Here is an 18,835-nt window from a genome sequence, read left to right as displayed (position 1 = left end):
TAGTGATAACAACCTGGGGATCTGAGGACATAGGTCCTTTTAAAACACTGACATTTCATATGTTCATTTTGATGAGAATCTTAGTAAAATGTATATCCCATATTGTGTACCACCTGGATGACTATTGAATAACCAAGTCCTTCTATCCTGATTTTAGGGCCTGAATTTATGTTTATAAGCACACTGGTGCCAAGTAGTACTGCTTTAGTTATTGTGGACCAGTGAAAAAAGAATAAAAGGGGACTTGACATGTCAAAGATGTATTCCTGCCAGGCAAAGCAACAATAACAGGGCTGGATTGTTCCAAAGAAGGTTTCTCCACAGGTCAAATAAAGAAAATGCATGGGAAGTTCAGTCATGACAAGGCACGTGGTAACGCAGGAGAAGAAAGGAAAATTCATGGAGCCGTCAGCACGGTCATCATATTCCAACTGTCAGAGAGTTTCAGTAAAACATCAGCACTGCAAATTGATATATGTATTTAAATTTGCTACTTTTGTAGATTTGTTGAAGTTAATTGGTAAATTATATATGACTTTATAGTTATATTAGTTTATACATAGTTTTGTGTTTGTACCTACTGAAGTACCTACCATTCCAATAAACTGATTTTAAATTCAATAATGTAATGTCCCACAGTGTAGACGAATTTCACCCATGAACACAGATGCAAAAGCCCTGAAGAAAATATGTTAACAAATCTAGCTAGGTATATATTAAAAAGTACATCCCACAATTGCATCTATCCTAGTCATGTAAGGCTGGTTTTCTACTGACAATACAATACACCTCACTGTCAGATTAAATGAAAAAACAAAAAACAAAAAACACATGATCATTTCAATAGATTCAGAAAACATACTTCATAGAATTCAAAATCCATTCAAAATAAAGAAAAACAGAACACAGACCACAAGACCACCACCACCAACAAAACGAAGAAACAAAAACCGAGTGATCGAGGTCATTTCCAGATAAATCTACAGCAACTTCACATTCCATGGCAAACACTTGGGAGCATTTCCTCTATGATGAGTTACAAGGCAAGGGCTGCATTTTCACCATGGCTGTTCCGCTCAACATAGCACAGGTGGTTCTGGAGAGTGGAGTAAGATCAGGAAATAAGGCAGAGTTGAGGATGAAAAAGGAAGAAATAAATGTGCCATTATTCGGAGAGGGTGTAATTATCTAAATACAAAATCCAAAAGAAACCACAGATCAATTATTGGAATTAAATGAGTTTAGCAAGGCTGCTGGATGCAAAATCAATAGAAAATGTCAAGTGCAATTCTATTAACCAGCTGTGATGGTTAATTCTGAGTGTGAACTTGATTGGATTGAGGGATACAAAGTATTAATTCTGAGTGTGTCTGTGTGGGTGTTGCCAAAAGAGATTAACATTTGAGTCAGTGGGCTGGGGAAGGCAGATACACCTTAATCAGGTGGGCACAATCTAATCAGCTTCCGGAGAATATAAAGCAGGCAGAAAAACGTGAAAAAGAGAGACGGGCCTGGCCTCCCAGCCTGCATCTTCCTCCCAAGCTGGGTGCTTCCTGCCCTCGAACATCAGACTCCAAGTTGTTCGGTTTTGAGACTCGGACTGGCTCTCCTTGCCCCTCAGCCTACAGCCTATTATGGGACCTTGTGATCGTGTAAGTAATATATGTATCCTATTAGTTCTGTCCTGCTAAGAGAACCCTGACTAATATGCTAGCAAACATACATTTTAAAAATTACATTTACAAAATGAAACATATACCAAAAATATTCAAAGAAGATACCTGACAATAAATTTAAACCAGGTTTGCAAGCAGTTTATGGAGAAAACTATAAACATTTACGGAGAAAGTATTTTTGAAGTAAATAAACTGGGAAGTGTACCACGTATTGAAAGGTTCAACAGCTGAAGTTTAGAAATTCTTCCTCCATTGGTGGATAAACTGAATGCAGTTCACACTAATCTCCCAAAGATGTTTTTAGAAGAACTGAACAAACTTATTCTAACTTGTGTATGTGCATGAGTGACACACATACACATACACGCAAAAGGCCAAGGACAGCCAGGACACTCTTAAGAGCAGCATGCCCAGGTGACTGGCTGTGCCAAATGTCTCATCTGTGTGGTGAAGCTGTAGTAGGTAAGAACATGTGGTGTTGTCACATCAGTGGAGAAAAGATGAGTGGAACTTAGTGGAGAGTCTGAAAGCAAATCCTCCCATACATAGAAGTGTGATAAATAGCAGAGGCTCCAAAGATCAGGAAGGAAAGGATGACTTTCTCAATAAATTGTTCTGGGACAATGGATTATTCCTATGGAAAGATAATTGTAAGTATGCTTCACACCCTTCCCAAAAATCCAGTTCAGGGGGACTAAAGACATAATCATGAAAGATGAAAGTACAAAAATGTTACAAGATAAGCTACGAGACTATGTCCTTGGGGTAGGGACAATTTCTTTAAGAAGACGTAAAAATGCAAACCATAAAGGAATAAATTGCATTGAAATCAATCTATGTTCCTGCTAAAGAATATCAAAATGAGAGTGAACAAGACAGGCTGCAAAATGAGAGAAGATCTTGGAAATAATGTAATTGACAAATAATTCGAATCTTAAATGTATAAAGAAATGATGTGCATCAATAAGAAAGGGGCAACAACCCGAAAGAAAAATAGGTTAAAAGACATGAACAGGTGTTTTACAAAAGTAGTGACATGAATAGAAATTGCACCCATGCAAAGATGTTCAGCACCCTCAGTAATGAAATATACACACAGCAAAACCTACAGAAACTTTGACCATGTGCATGGGAAACATGAGCAAAAGGCACATAGCAACACTGTAAATACATTTAAAAAATAGAAAACTACATATCCACTGACAAGAGACTGGATAAAGGCATTGTGATACATTTGTATAATGGACTATGACAGAAAATTGAAAAAGATTCAATTACAGCTAATGTTTCCACATCCACAAATATCACAATGTTGATACAAGACAAAATAGCAGACTTTATATAACTTTAACTGTTACCAGACAGTATCTACACTCAGGGTACATCGAATTCCTATACTCATGTTACAATATAGTGACAAGACAGACAGTATCTATACTCATGTTGATGTAACCTCAAGTAACATGAGTATAGATACTGTCTGGTAACAGTTATACAAAGTTCAAAATATAAATGTAAATGGTATATTGTTTAGAGATCCATAAACATGCGATAAAATGGCAGAGAAATATAAAGAAAATGCAGAGGAGTGGTTGGTCTGGTGGAGGAGGGACCAGGAACCTGGTGGATCTGGAGTCCGAGTTCTGGGCATACTTGGGAGTGCTCTGTGTTTCGTGCTGACTGGAGGGCATGTGAGTGCTCATTTCATTATTCTTTACTTATAAAATATTTCATTAACATTTAAAATGCATCTGAAATAAAAAAAAATTACGTGTAGAAAACTAGTATCAAATGCTTAGGTCACCCCTTAGAAAAGGAGACATACAAGCTTCATTTGTTTGATCCTCCTCTGAAAGGGCTCTGCACACCCCTGGGATGTGAGGAATGTTGTCCTGGACAAGTGACCCACCCTCTCCAGGAGGAACGTTTAATTCCAGTTGGGGTTCAGTGTCTGCCCTGGGGCTCTGACAGCTCATTAATGGAACCTGAAAAGATTTTAGAGGGAAATATCAGAAATTTAGAGGGAAATATCCCTCTAAAAATATTTTAGAGGGAAATATCATCAATATCTGATGAGAATCAGAATGTCTCATTCCCTTTTAGAATGCTCAGTAGCGAGATAAGGGTGTTGGATTAATTACACCAGATGCTATATCAAGAGACATCCAGCTTCTGTATATTGCCCCCCCACCAAAAAAAATCCTCATGGGTGGCCTTGAATACAAATATACAAACATCACATTCACGGTAATGACACTGTATTTAGTGCATTTAAGAGGTGTTCAAAGGCTTTTCATACACATGAGCTCATTTGGTCTTGAGAGAAGTCATTCTGAACACTGAGCCCAGACTTAAGAGTTCGGTCCAAAGGAAGAAGCTGGGGTGCAACTTCTTTGGTTTCAGTTCTGATACCATCCCTGATATGTGACCTGGGGCAAATTACTTCCATTTTCTGAATTTCTATTTTCTCACTGCTGAATAGAGATATTGTGAGCAAAACAGACAGTACACACCGAGTGCCTAGCATGGCGATGGGAACATTGTGAGCCCTATCCAAAAGGCTGCTGTTATCATTGGTTATTATGTCCCAACCTGCACAGCTGTGAGACTTGCTGTCTGAAACCCAGTGCTTTCATCATAGCAGCTTTCTTTTAGAATAGCTTAATGTTTATAGGTTTGATGTGGGGGGGAGGAATCACACTAAAGATTGTTAATATTGCATAAAACACCTAATGATTTGGACAATGACTTCTCATCCAGGATTCAAAGAAAAAGAAAACAAAATAATTTTATAACGTCCTGATCTTAACTTCGAGTTGAATTGAGTTGAATTGACCAGGAGCAAAGTAAACTACAATGTAGTTGGCAACCTCCAAGCCTTGCATTTTGATCTGAGGAAGTACAGCTGCCTTTTTGAAGCAACAATTTCCCTGGGAATGTTTTAATGACGAGCAATTTTATATACAGCACCTCCCTTGTGATAAGCCTTGTGATTAAAAATATAATTTAACAGATTCTATATCTCATATGAAGTTGGAATGTTGACCTTGAAACTTCAAAGTTTATTAAAGAGGTCATCCAGTCCCAGTCCCACCTCCCTGTAAGCATCTAAACCCAGGATGCTCAGACATGGTTGTACATCAGAAGCCCCTGGGGAGCTTTCAAATACCCTGAGGCCCAGGCCCCACGCTGGTCCAAACGAACCAGAGCCTCTGGGGATGCAGCCACGGCACTGGTAGTTACACAAGTTGAAGTGTAGCTGAGTTAAGAAACATTATTCTAAACAATCACCTGCCACCATAAACCTTTTGTTTCCCTAAATGTGTACCAGGCTGTTGAACCTTTGGCCAGTAAAAGTTTAGGGTTATTGGAAAAAAGGATTTACAGACTCTGCCACCTCACTGGGAAATTACAAATACGTTGGCACTTGCCTTTATGAGACAGGAGGGGAAAGGCCGGCTGAGCAGCTGCTTGCCAGGCTGGCTCTGATACAACACAGATTCCCTGTTCAGATAGGATTCAGCAGGGCAGTGGGAGACGGCTGACTCCGTGTAGCAGTGAGATGTTCTATTGTGGTTCATCAGCCTAGCATAGACCGCTTGCTTGTCCATTGACTGATTAATTTATTCCTTTATTATTCTGAGCCTTTTGTAAGGAGTTATTGGAATCAACTAATCTTGTCATGCAGTAACATAGGAAATTCAAAAGGCAGCATCCACTAAGCAAGCCCATCCTGCACCTTGTCCTGTGATGATTAGATTTAGAGGAAGTAGACAGCAGTGACATCTGAGGACCTTCTAAAGACTCAAGTTCCATTAAACAGTCACATCGCCCAGCTAATTTTAAAAACATGAATTTGTATGGCCATGGAGAAAAGTAGCTTAATTAAATAGATACATGTATATGCAATTATAACCTTTTTATCTGGAGGGTAACTGGAAACTGGTGAGCCTGGGTTTGAACATGGTGCCACAGTAATTAGGACCCATGTGGTGGCTGAAAAGGCTGAAATTTAAAGGAGGAAGCTGCAAAGTATGGCTAAAGGTGAAAGGTCAGCCAACTTCTCCAATAGGTGAAAATACAGAAAATAATTTCATAAAAATTCATAAACTGGGTTTATGCTTAAATTGAAAAAAGTAATTAATTTTCATCTTGGGTAAATAATATGCCTTAATTGATGGAGTCACTCATTCAACCTTTGAACACGTATTTAATGCTTACTAACAGTCTACACGAAGAGGCTGAGGACACAGCAGTGAACACGAGAGGCAGTTGTTCCTAAGGAGTTTGGATTTGGCTGGGGCAGAATAACAAGGAAATGGGTCACAACAGCAGAAGAGTGATGAGTGGGTGATAAGGCAATGGCCGAGTGTCAGGGGACAGAGCAGAGGGGTCTCAAGTCCAATCTTCAGGGATTGGAGTTAGGGGTGAGGGGTAGGGGATTGAGTGTGTCCTGGGCTGGGCACAGTGGCTCATGCCTGTAATCCCAGCACTTTGGGAGGTTGAGGCAGAAGGATTGCTTAGTGCAGCAGTTCCAGACCAGCTTGGGCAACACAGTGAGACCCCATCTCTACAAAAAATACAAAAACTAAACAGGCATGGTGGCAAGCACCTGTAGTCCCAGCTACTTAGTAGGCTGAGGTGGGAGGATCGCTTGAGTACAAAAGGTGGAGGCTGCAGTGAGCCATGCTCATACCACTGCATTCCAGGCTGGGTGATAGAGCTAAATACTGTCTTTAAAAACTTTTTTTTTTTTTTTTTTTTTTTTTTTAAAGAGTATGTTCTGGACTTTGTGAACAGCAAATACAAAGGTATTGTGGTGAGAAGTGGTCTGGGACATTTGCGGAACTGGATGTAGCTCATTATGGCTGGTCTCCAGCCTGGGAGTGCTGGGTGGCAGGACAGGTCAGGGGAGTGATGGCACCTCAGGTGGGCTTCACAAAGCACATGAAAGGGTTTGGGTTCTATCCTAAAGGCAACGGAAAACAGTGGGAGGATTTTACATGGGAAAATGGGCATGATTATATTTGCATTTTAGATCACTCAGTGACAGATGGAGAACATTCTGGAGTAGGGGTAGTTTTGGGGTAGGAAAACCAAGGAGGCAGCTGCTACAGGAACCTAGGCATGAGATGATGGTGGGAACAGAAAGAAGAAGGTGGATTTTTGTGATACCAAGAAAGCAGAATTCATAAAACGTATAGTGAATCAAGCTGGTGGGGGAGGAAGAGAAGTCAAGAATGCCAGGTGGCTGACCTGGCACTGAAGAGATGGCAGTACCACTCACATGGCAGAGCTTTGGCAGAAACAACAGTGAGTTCATATTTATGAATGAACTGAGTCTGGAGTGCACAGTTGGCCTCACGCACATGGGACAGGCACAGGCTCTAGAGCGATCTAGGCTGGAGGCACAGACGGCACACTCAGCTCACCAACATGCATACTGTACGTTAATTAAATCTGGCCTAATGGAGGGAATTAAAATATATTTCAAACTGTTCCTGGCCATAAAAGCCATTACAGTAAAAACTAAAACCATTCAGATAAATGAAGAGGTTTTCAAACTGAAGAACAAACAGAAAAATCAATTCACTAATTTGCTAACTGTTTTTTTAGAGTGGAAATAGCTGGACTAGATTTGAGCCATCACATAAAAAACAAAACAAAACAACAACAACAAAACCACGAAACAAAAAAAACAAAAGCAAAACCCACAGTCTAACAAAAACGAAAGTGGTTCTGTTGTTGAAATTGACTCATTGATTATCTGTGCTCACGTCTATCACTGTTCTAGCACGAGTAAGGTACTGTGCTCCCCACGTATCAGGGAAGTGAAATAAAACCTCGTGGGCTGTGCAAATACCCACGTCAAAGGGCAGAAGTATGTTAGTATCCAGTATTGATAATTAACTTCTAATAATCAATCAGGGCTAACAAATTTCTGCAAAGGAAGAGCCCTGTGAAGTCTACTTTGCAGAAAAGTCCAGAAGAATCATTCACAAATAACTGACTTGGATGCTGCTAAAATTTCTGCAAACGTTCCTAGAAACCTCTTGTTTTAAGTGAGCAAATTATCTTCTGCTCTGTGCCCTCTCTGTCTCCACGTTTAACAACCCAGACAATAACCTCGGAGGTCCTCACAGAGCTTTAGAATGGAGGCCGACCGGAGAGTGAGTGAGGGGCACATGCCCACAAGGCCTCACTGTTCCTTACGACACTGAGGAGACGATCACCTTGGCATCCCAGTGGACAAGAAGTGAGGTGCTCTCATTCTCTGAAATGTCCTTGGAAAGCCAAGGAGTTCAGGTCCTTTCACCTTGTTTAGTTCAGCCTGATCCTGACAGGTTTTAACCAGGAACACTCTCTACCTTCCTTTTAAGATCTTTCACAGCATAACAAACATTTCAAGACAAAATGTCTGACTCGAAAATCCAGATTTTCTTCCTTGGTATCGCTCACAATCTGAACTGAATCTGAACTGCTGAATTAATTTGCCATCAGACAAGTTGTTAAATCTTAAAAATTTTAGGTTATATCATCAAAGTTTTCCAATTTCCCTGAATTTTGGACCTTATGTCTATAAATCTGACATTTAATTTTACTTTCCCTTCTGGATGGCATTCATTTAACAAGTATTTGTGAGAACCTATACTCTGCGCAATGCTGAGCAATGGGCCGTGGAAGATAAAGGTCTAATGAAAACCATTCTTTGTCCTTGAATGGCTTACATTTGGTCTGGGAAATAAAGTTATTCAAAAGTAAAATAGTTGAATAATAAAACAAAGAGGCATAAGATTAACTGCTACAATAAGTGGGACTGACAGTATTTCAGCCGTTTAAAGGAAGAAAAGGTCGTGGTTATTCTACAAAGACCAGGAGAAGGAACCATTCCTTTGATACTTTCCAATTGTGAAACATTTTAGGAATTATTATGAAGAGGTGTTCCCTCCACCCAAACTGGAGAATTCCACAAAGTAATCTATAAGACCTGATTAGGTGCACGAAGGAGAATTCTCGGCAGCACAGAGTGCAGCCCTCCCCTGCCCTACCTGAGGCGACTGGAAAAACCTCCACATGTTCAGAAGCTGCTCCCTCCACAGGACAAGAAACAGGGTCTGCCATGGCCGCAAGTGTGGTGCGGCTCCACGCCCCGTCATCCAAAGGTCTCAAAAGGCTATGTTAATTTATAACTGCCTTGTTATATTGTCTCAAGAATCTATCACGAAGTGCACTCTTCCTTAATGCACAACTCTGGTCCTGCTTTAAATTCTATTTGATAAATGATCTTGAAATGCTCTAACCTAATATTGCCGAGGCTGATGTGGGGGGCACCCTCCTAAATTTGATTATTCCTAAGAAATGATACACTGTTTCAGGCACAATTGAATTAAGGAAGCTCTGATGAGGAAGAGAACAGGGTTTATCTTCACCGGCCAATGTGGGCAAGCAGGTCAGGCCCTGTTTTAGCCCAGCATCCACCTTTTTCCTTAATTTTGCTTTGGCTTAAAGTGAGTCTCAAGGCTCACTTACCATTCTTTGAAATGTATTCTCTTATTGTGAAATACACAAAACATTGACTATAGTCCTCTTGTATCCCATAAGTGTACACAACGATGACTTGTCAGTTAAAAACAATTTCATTTTAGATATTAAACACTCATCATCCGTGACCTTGAATTTTGTTATTCTGCTTTCTATCCTTCAAAAAAAGAGTGAGTCCCAGAAAATATCTCTGAAGGGTTTGCAACAGAGTTTTCAAACTAGTGGAATTAAAGGCACTGTGATCCTTGGAGGGTGACGGGCAGCTGATTCATGTTTGGATTCTCTGCAAAAAGTGGCTCTTTTCTACCCTCAACACTACTTGAGCACGTGTTTACTGAGTAGAGTTCCTAAATCCCACTTTTAACAATACATTTTCTTCTCTTTTTAATTTTTAAAATGTATATAATGTTGCTCTAACCAAGAAAGTTTTAGAAGGAGAAGAAAAAAGCCCACAGTCTGGCCAGTCCAAAATAATTATTTTGACTAATATATTACTTTCTAATCCCTTCCATATGCCAATATACCAAATGGCTTATTTTAGTCCTGCTATTGTTTAATAGATGATATATGCTCCATATGTTAATGCAGTCTTCCTAATCATAATCTTAAATGGTTATATGATACCTCTTCCTACGGATACTCCATAATTGAGCCAATCGCTCGCCTGTCAATACTTAGGACATTTCCAACTTTTAGAAATTCTTATTATGGATAACAGTGTTATGAATGCGTTTGTTGATATAGCTGTGGGCTTCTTTTAAAAGGGATTTCTGTGATCTTGTATAGGAATATCTTCATGACTCTTACTGCATATTTTCATATTGTTTTATAAATAAATTTTCTCTTATGCCTCCTCCATTGATACAGAGTTAAAACAAATCTCTGCCTCCTCCTGATGTCCTACTTACATTTTCCTTCTCTCACTTCCCCCACAATCCTATGATTACGAATTTCCTTTCATGTCCTGAAATCCCTGTATCCCAGGAGAAGAGCCTCTTGGTGGCAGGAAAGAGCCCCATAATTTTGTCCTAATTCTCTTCACCCTTTGACCATGACCATCAGGTAGCCCTGTCATACAACCCCACCCATTCGTATTCATTACCAAAAACTCAGCTTATTTACTTGAGTGCAAGTGAATATTAAAGTGATTTAGCCCCACAGAGCTAGGAAGTGATAACATATTGCGTTAAATTTGAAGGGTACCTTTGGTAAAGCTAACAAATCACTCACCAAACTGCCTCCATCCATTATCTGAGGATACAGAAGGCAATCTCCATCCATGCGATATTAATTTCTTGGCTACTGTCATGGACCTCAGTGCCCATGATGAATGTTTTTACAATGAATACCAAATTAACCTAAACTGATTAGAGGCTTTTGTAAGTTATTAATGGGATGTCACTTTAGTCTGGTCTTCTCCACATATAGGACATTTCATTAAAGACTCTCCTCTTGCTGGAAAGATCAATCTTCCTCCCCTCATTGGATTTGTCAACTTCAGTAAAGTGCTCCCTGCCCCCTTTGCTACGGCCGTGGGACTGGGTGGGCAGCGCTAACCCTGAGTCAGGCTGTAGCTCGGAGGAGGCCACAGGCCCATTTCTGCTCAGCTCCCTGGTGGCCGCCCAGGTGATGATGGGGAACTGTGGACTGGAGGCAGGCTTCCTGGACTGGACACAGAAAGCAGGACACACAGCTTCTTATAAGAAACATACTCTCTCCATTCAAGGGATAATTTCTGGCGTGGCATTAGCATAGGGGAAATGCTATCACCTGACAACGGCCTTTTCTAAAGCCACGGACTCTTGAATACTTACAAGGAGCTAAAGACTTCAGGAGGTAGAAACTGATGTTTTCTGAACATTCCCCCTCACTCCCTAAGAGTGGGAGAAGAGCAAGGTGTGAGTTCACACAGGTACACCTTGGATGGTGACGGACAACGTGGCTGGCCCGTCATGGAGCCCTCTGGCCACCATCCCTAGCTTCTGTCTCTATCCTGCATTTCTCTGCTTTATCAAGGGCAGCCCAACTCTCCTTCTGACACATACCAGACTTCCGTCTGATGAAATTCTTATTTTCCTTCTCATTCTCTACAGCTCGATTAAGCCAAATAATAACAGCAGCAACAATTAAAGACATGTATTGAGAACATTATTTACACAAGGCTCCACAGCCTGTACTTCGGGTAGATTAATTTAATCTTCACCATGAGCCCTACGAGGTAGGCGTTGTTACTTCAGTTAACAGGCCAAGAGACGGGAAGCTCAGGGATTAAGTCTCTTAGTCAAGGTCATGCAACTAGTAAGTGCTGCAACCACGATCTGAATCTGGCCCTTTTGACCCCAAAGCTTTTGTTATTAATAACCCTTGAAGAGCAAAACAAACAAAATAAAATATTCTTTTCCTTCTCAGGCTTAAAACTAGGGCCTTCTGATTCTGAGGCTGAGGAGGTGGCCTGGGACCCTACCACGGAGTCTGTCAGTGAAGGCTTCCACATCCCAGGCCTGGCTGGGTTCCCACTCCCAGCTGGCTCCTGGCTGCACCCAGCCTGCCCTCACGCTGGCTCTGTGCTGCTACCGCGGTGCCACCCACGTGGCCCCTGTCACACTGAAATCTGATGGTTCTCCCCACACGCTCCTCCCCGTGCGGACGCCCACACCTGAGCGATGCCTGAGGCGAAGGCCCTCCATCCCTCCGATCTGCTGTCAAGCTGCCCTTTCGTCCCTCTAACAAAGCGTTTTGGAGTTTCAAGCGCAAGCTCTTCCTCCATATCTTAGGTTGAATTACTGACATTTTGGAGGCATGGATTTTTACAACTTTAATGGGCTATAAAAAAACTCTTTTTCTTGAAGGCAGAAACCCCAATGCCATGAGGTGAGTCAGTGCGAGTGAAAAAAAAAAAAAAAAAAAAACCCTCAACTCCAATTTTCTTGAATCCTTCACTGACTCATAGAAAAAAGTGTCAAGACAGGGTTCCGGGAGGAAGCGGTACCCGCTGGATCACTGGCAGATGCTCACGCGTAGGTAAAGGAAGGCCCTTGCTCTCTCGCTGTTGACGCATTAGGAAGAAAACCAGCCAACCTTGGAATAGTTTGCTTGGAATGGGCTCCATCCACTTGAAGTGGGAAATTAAGAAAATAACAGAATAATAGCATAAGTAATAATAGTAAAAATTATAATAATAGTAAGAAAAATAACAATAGCTCATAAAATGAAATTCTGTATTAACCAAGACTGAGGAGAATTTAAGTAGCCCCTGTGAAGTTAGAAGAGAATATTAACTGTCTGTCCCAAGAAACAATAACCATATCTATCCTCCACATATTTTGTAGGCTCTATAAACTCCTGTTTCTTTCTTCCCTGCACAAACTACAAGTTCACAAGACAGATAAGCACAAGCTGCAAACCAAGTTCTCACAGAGATGTAAGACAGGTGGCAAAAGTGTCACAGCAGCCTTTTGATCTCATTTCTGTAAGCCTGCTTCGCATAGTTCCAGCCTCAAAATGCTTAAAAGGGACTTGTTTTCTTTGTTCTGGGCTCAGCCTTTAGGACACATGTCCGCTGGGCCGGTGTACACCTTAAAATAAACACTTTCCTGCACTCTGTCCAGTGTCTCTGGTTCCTTAAATCCTGCTTCACACTGAGGTGTGGCTTAGAGAGCCACAACTGCCACAGGCTTGAGAGGGTGTAGCAATCACTAAGGGGGGGCCGGTGTAGGGTACGGGTACAGTGTCTGTGTGAGTCAGTCAGGGAACACCTGTGTAGAAGGTCACATGGGGAAGGGCAGCTGGACCTCCAGACGGCACGCCCCACGGCCGTGTCCCCGACCGTGAGGAGAAGTTTGTCTCAGAGCTGGATTGACCTGACGGGCTCTGTATCAAGCAAGCAAAGAATGACCTCTTAGGCGGTGAGGCCTGTCTGGATGGCTTTGTTCTCAGAGGCATCATTTTGTTAAGACTTGAAGATCTAAGGATCTTGGTGAAAAACAAGAATATCCAACACATAGTGTGACAGCCCCTGCTATGGACAGGACAGGAAAGCTTGGGCAGTGTGAACAGATGGGGACATTTAGGAGAGTGACAGTGCTAGAGCATGGCAACGGGCAGCATCTGCAGTTGGGGAGAGCAAGTGAGTGATAATAGGTGGATTTGCCATCAGAAGCGAAGCCAGTGAGGAAAGGGACCATGTCCTCCTTCTGTATCCGGGATCTAGCAGTATCTGGAACACAGGAAGTGTTCAATAAGAGTTGATTGAATCCATAAACAAATGCATAAGAGAATGATGGGAATGTACACACATGGCAAGACCGGTCTGCAGGGTCCCGTGCATTTAGCTGGTTTGTGACCATGGCAGTCGCTGGCCACATGTGCCATTCCAGAGAGCCCCAGGACTGGCAGCATCCTTGGGAGTCCAGTCTACCTGCTCTGCTCCTAAGACCTCTCCAAGGGAGCTGCCATCCTAACCATTAAAACACAGCACAATTTTTTTTCTTTATTATACTTTAAGTTCTAAGGTACATGTGCACAATGTGCAGGTTTGATACATAGGTATACGTGTGCCACATGGGTTTGCTTCACCCATCAACTCGTCATTTACATTAGGTATTTCTCCTAATGCTATCCCTCCCCTAGCTCCCCACCCCGACAGGCCCCAGTATGTGATGTTCCCCACCCTGTGTCCATGTGTTCTCATTGTTCAATTCCCGCCTATGAGTGAGAACATGCGGCAAAACACAGCACAATTTAAGTGCAGATTTCTTGACACTCTCTGATAAACTATTCTGTGACCTTCTGTGGAAAACTATTTTGGATCTAAATCGCCAGGCGATTCCTCCTGGCTCAAATGTCCCATTTTGATAAACATGTTATTCTCCTGTTTCCAGGGAGACTCAGGACAGTTGCTCGCTGATATTCACCACCCCTCAGCCTCTCGTTGTCTGGAGATGATGAAGAAGTTGGCCTCCCCGTCTAAGCTGCAGAGCATGGCTGTGAGAATTCCTTAGTTTCCCTCCATGGTGTCTGTAATTGCACCTGCTCCTTTGGGGAACGCCGTCTCCTGAGGACAGCTCTTCCCCAGTCCCAGCAGGTTTCCCAGCTAACTACTCCATTGCGCTTCATCCGTCACATTTTGACGCTGTCTCTTCATTGAAGACTTCCCAACGGACTCATTAAATTTCCCGTTCAAAGTTCTACATTTATCACTGTCATGGTAGCAAGCCAACCCATTCACGTTGTCTCTGATCTTCCGAGTGTACCAGCAAAGATTCCGGCTTTGAATTCTTAATGTTGCCTAATGCTGCACGGTCTTCCTTGAGAAAATTTCCATGGCACTTGTTTCCGAAGGAAAACATGATGAAGCACCAAATTCACATGAGCTCCCTACCCTTGCAGATCAACCTGCAAATGCACCCCGAGGCAGCTTCAACTCCAAGTGCAAGTGATAAGAACAAGGAAGGCCACCGCAGCTGCCCTCAAAGTCCATGTGCTTCTAGGAAATGTCTCTAGTAGAAATACCGTATTGGGAAATACATGGGCATTCCTAAACCAGACAATGTAATCACATTCTGGGTCAGCAGAAACAAAACCTCCCATAAACGGACGAACACATGACATGGTAGGGGGCAGGACTTCATGAAAAGATCAAAGAAAAGAAACATGGAGGGCCAGGCCCAGTGGCTCATGCCTATAATCCTAGCACTTTGGGAGGCTGAGGTGGATGGATCACTTGAGGTCAGGAGTTCAAGACCAGCCTGGCCAAAACGGTGAAACCCCATCTCTGCTAAAAATACAAAAATTAGCCAGGTGTGGTGGCAGCACCTGTAGTCCCAACTACTTGGGAGGCTGAGGCAGGAAAATTGCTTGAACCCAGGAGGTGGAGGTTGGAGTGAGCAAAGATTGCGCCACTGTACTCCAGCCTGGGTGACAGAGGGAGATTTCAGTTAAAAAAAAAGAAAAAGAAAAAAGAAGAAACATGGAGGAAATCTCAGTTCAGGAAGATTCATCTGAAGAGGACAAAATGAGGAAAGAAGTAGTACAGAGAAATACATTGAAATGGCACATGTTTTGAACGTTTATATTTCCCGACTGACCACTCCAGTTTGGAGGAAGAGGAAGCAAAGGAGAGTCACTGTGTTAACATTTTACATAGGATTTCTTGTTTAATCCTATTTAATCTGGCCAAATCTATTTCCTAGATCACATCCTGGGCCCTCAGCAGACGGTTGGAAGCAATCTTATCATTCGTCATACACTCCAGCCCCAGACCAGCACCACCACAGAAGTGGTTTCTGGCAGCCTGGGAGCCTCCTCCCACCCACTCCGCTAACAACACACAGGCCACACTCCCTGCAGTCACTACTACTGGAGGAATGTTCAACACTCGCTCTAAAAGGTAAGAGTCACTAATTGGCAACCACATCGAGGCACTGGGAAAAGATGCCCTCACCCACCCCTAGTTCCCCAGGTCGTCTCCTGTGATAAGGGGGCTCCGGACCCAAAGGCAGCCCTGAAATCACTCAGCAAAAGGAGGCTACATGTTCCCACAGCTCATTGCAAACTTCAACCGCAGCTGTGTTCTCTGCTCCCAAAGGAGAATTACTCACTTCAATCTGACTCATTATAATTAGAGTAGGTTGACTTTAGGGAGCAATATTTACTTTTTAAAATAAAATGGCAATGAGGGGTGTGTTGCTTGGCATCACTTAATAGGTTAGGGCTTGCAAGGCCTGCTCTTGAGTTGTGAATTTTCTGTGCAGACGGAGCAGGTGTGGGGAGTACCTGTCATGAGGTGGTGGCTCTGGCATCAGGCTTTCCTCATGAGAACAACCAAGAGAGCACATGATCCCCTAAAACAGGGGTCAGCAAACTATAACCCATAGGCCAAATCACCTGTGTTGGGAAGTATAGCTTTATTGGAACACAGCCAAGCCCGTCTTGTCTATATTGTCTGCAGCTGCTTCCATGCTGCAGTAAGGGAGCTGAGTCATTGTGCTAGAAACCATCTGTCCGCAAAGACTGAAACATGTGCTATCTGACCTTCTGCAGAAGAAGGCGGCCCCTGCTCCAGCACATAGGGCACTCACTCAACAACGAGCTATATTGCCTCTTAAGCTCAGTACATGCATGTATCATAACGCTCTTAAAGGTCGAATGGATTTAAAAACTCAAACGTTCCACAAGCATATAGCACCTTTGGTACTAAACTCAAGTATTAACAGTTATTACTTACCTGAACATTCATTTCTTTGAAGCAGAAAGGAAGTCAAATCTCTGTCACCTCTAGTACTGTCCTATTCATAGATGCTGGCTATTTGCCACCATCCAATTCTTCATGCTGCAGTGGTTTGAAACCACAAAAATACATTAACTAATGAATTAATCGATCTGTTTGTGCTTTCATCTTTTACCTCAATAAACGTGTACTGGGCACCAGGCATTGTGCTGGGTGTGTTAGAATACGAAGATGAAACAGGCTCACTGTGTGGACTCAGGGTACCTGTATTAGTCCGTTCTCATGCTGCTATAAAGAAATATTTGAGACTGGGCAATTTATACAAGAAAGAGGTTTAATTGACTCACGGTTCTGCATTGCTGGGGAGGCCGCAGGAGACTTACAATCATGGCAGAGGCACCTCTTCACAGGGCAGCAGGAGACAGAATGAGTGTCGAGCGAAGGGGGAAACCGTCAGATCTCGTGAGAACTCACTATCACTAGAACAGCATGGGGAAACTGCCCCCATGATTCAATTATCTCCATCTGGTCCCACCCTTGACACATGGGGATTATCATAATTCAAGGTGAGATCTGGTGGGGGGACACAGAGCCAAACCATATCACCACCTAACCAAGGACAGAGATATGTTTACAAGCAACAAGAGATCGTGTGTGCTGGGAGATTGCACGGTGATACCTGAAGCCCCAGGATGGCTACCTACCACTGTGTGTGTGTGTCTGTGTGTGTGTATGTCTGGGGAGGTGTCAGGAAGCCTTCTCTGAGAAGTTGTCATTTACTTTGTTTTGTTGCTACTTATTCTGTAAGAGGTTAAACATGATAACTTCTATAATCATTTTCCCCTTCTCATCTCCAAGGGAGCAGGACATGAATGAAGGTCAGTTATTCAAGAGGACAATTATAGACTTAATTCTAAAGTGTCTGCACACACACACACACACACACACACACACACACACACACATATGCATGCACAGCAACTCCTTTTACAGTTGAGGGTTAGATTTCCTTTATGTTACAAGCTGTTCCCAGAGGCAGGACGACAAGTACCAACTCTACTAAGGGACCCGGTTTATTTGCATGTGCAGACAATGAGGCAGGAGTCCACACACTGAGTTACAGCCACTGGGTGATAAGGAGCGAGGCCGCAGGTATGGTGGAAAGAGACCTTGACATGTGGTCACGTTATGATGGTCTTCTCCTGACTACTATAAAAAGGCTGGACAATGATCACTCAGTAACGTTACACATTCCTATCCTTCTCCCTACAGTGGTGTGATGAGGCCAGGTGCAGAGCTGTGGGTACTGGCTTGTAATGGACCCACAGCAGGCAGGGAGAGCTCTCTACGGAGGTGTAATGGCCACTTTGACAGATGATTTGAGGGATACTGGAAATCTCTTCAATCACAGACTTTCAGAGGGTTTTAAGGTCAACTATTAGAGATTCAGTTGCACATCAGTCCTGAAAACTTAAGTCTTCTACGATCTCCTATCAAATTACATTTTTTCCCTTTTTAAGAGTTAATGCCTTTGAGAAAAGACAAATTTTATCTCTTTGTTGTGATTGAACTGATGGGTTGGTGTTCCTTGGTCAAGGGCAGCTCTCAACTTCCTCACTTCCTCCTGTCACCCTGTGATTTTGATCAGTTACATATGCTTTTCAAAACCTCTGTAATCAGTTTTAGCATTAGAGACATGATCATAATAGCTAAAATATTAATAGTTTCACGGCCTCTATGCTCTTGTTTTTTTTCAAACCAATTCAAGGCAGTGGAATTAGTACATAACCAAGAAAATGCGATTGTACTATGGGGAGAAATAAGACTATTTTCATTTGTAAGATAGATGACAGCCTATCCAATACAATTCTATGTGAGCTCTTAGATACGATCATTTTTTGTGCTATTTTAGGAAAAAGGAGCTTTGCAAATGCAGGCTTAGGTAATCAGCTTAAAGAGGCAGAAGAAAATGGTGACTTGAAAACGGCAACCATGTCATCTGACCTTCAAACCCGAGGGACTTTCTGCACGTGGCAATACGGTCTCTTAAAAAATGCTGCACAGAACGGACAAATATAATCCAGTTTTAGTCAAACGCAAGGCTAGAGGTGGAAAACCTGAGGGATCATATTATCCACATCCTTTACTACATGGCTGGGCTGCTGCCTGCAGCCTGACAGCTGGAGGTGCCGTGCAAGGCCAGCTCGACAGTGAGAAACAGGGTGGGAGCTCTCATCTTAGAAATAGTGTTCAGGGCCGTTTTCTCTGCACTGTCCTTCCCGTTCACAGAAACCCGGCAGTTTTGCCAATTTGAGAAGGAATCCATGAAGACAGCTGATAGAAACCGAGAGGGCTGCAATGGCCATGGGGGATTTTGCATGTTGATGGG

The 18,835-nt window shown here is 42.7% G+C and overlaps 1 protein-coding gene across 4 annotated transcripts in view; it reads right to left on the bottom strand.

Moving 5' to 3' along the window:
* Positions 1-18,835, bottom strand: part of DPP6 (dipeptidyl peptidase like 6) — an 853,145-nt gene that overhangs the window by 202,026 nt on the left and 632,284 nt on the right. The window lies entirely within an intron of this gene.

This window comes from Macaca mulatta, chromosome 3 (assembly GCF_049350105.2).
Source record: "Macaca mulatta isolate MMU2019108-1 chromosome 3, T2T-MMU8v2.0, whole genome shotgun sequence".
NCBI classification, from domain to species: Eukaryota; Metazoa; Chordata; class Mammalia; order Primates; family Cercopithecidae; genus Macaca; species Macaca mulatta.
The sequence above is the reverse complement of the archived record's forward strand: the minus strand, read 5'-3'. Positions and strand labels throughout refer to the sequence as shown.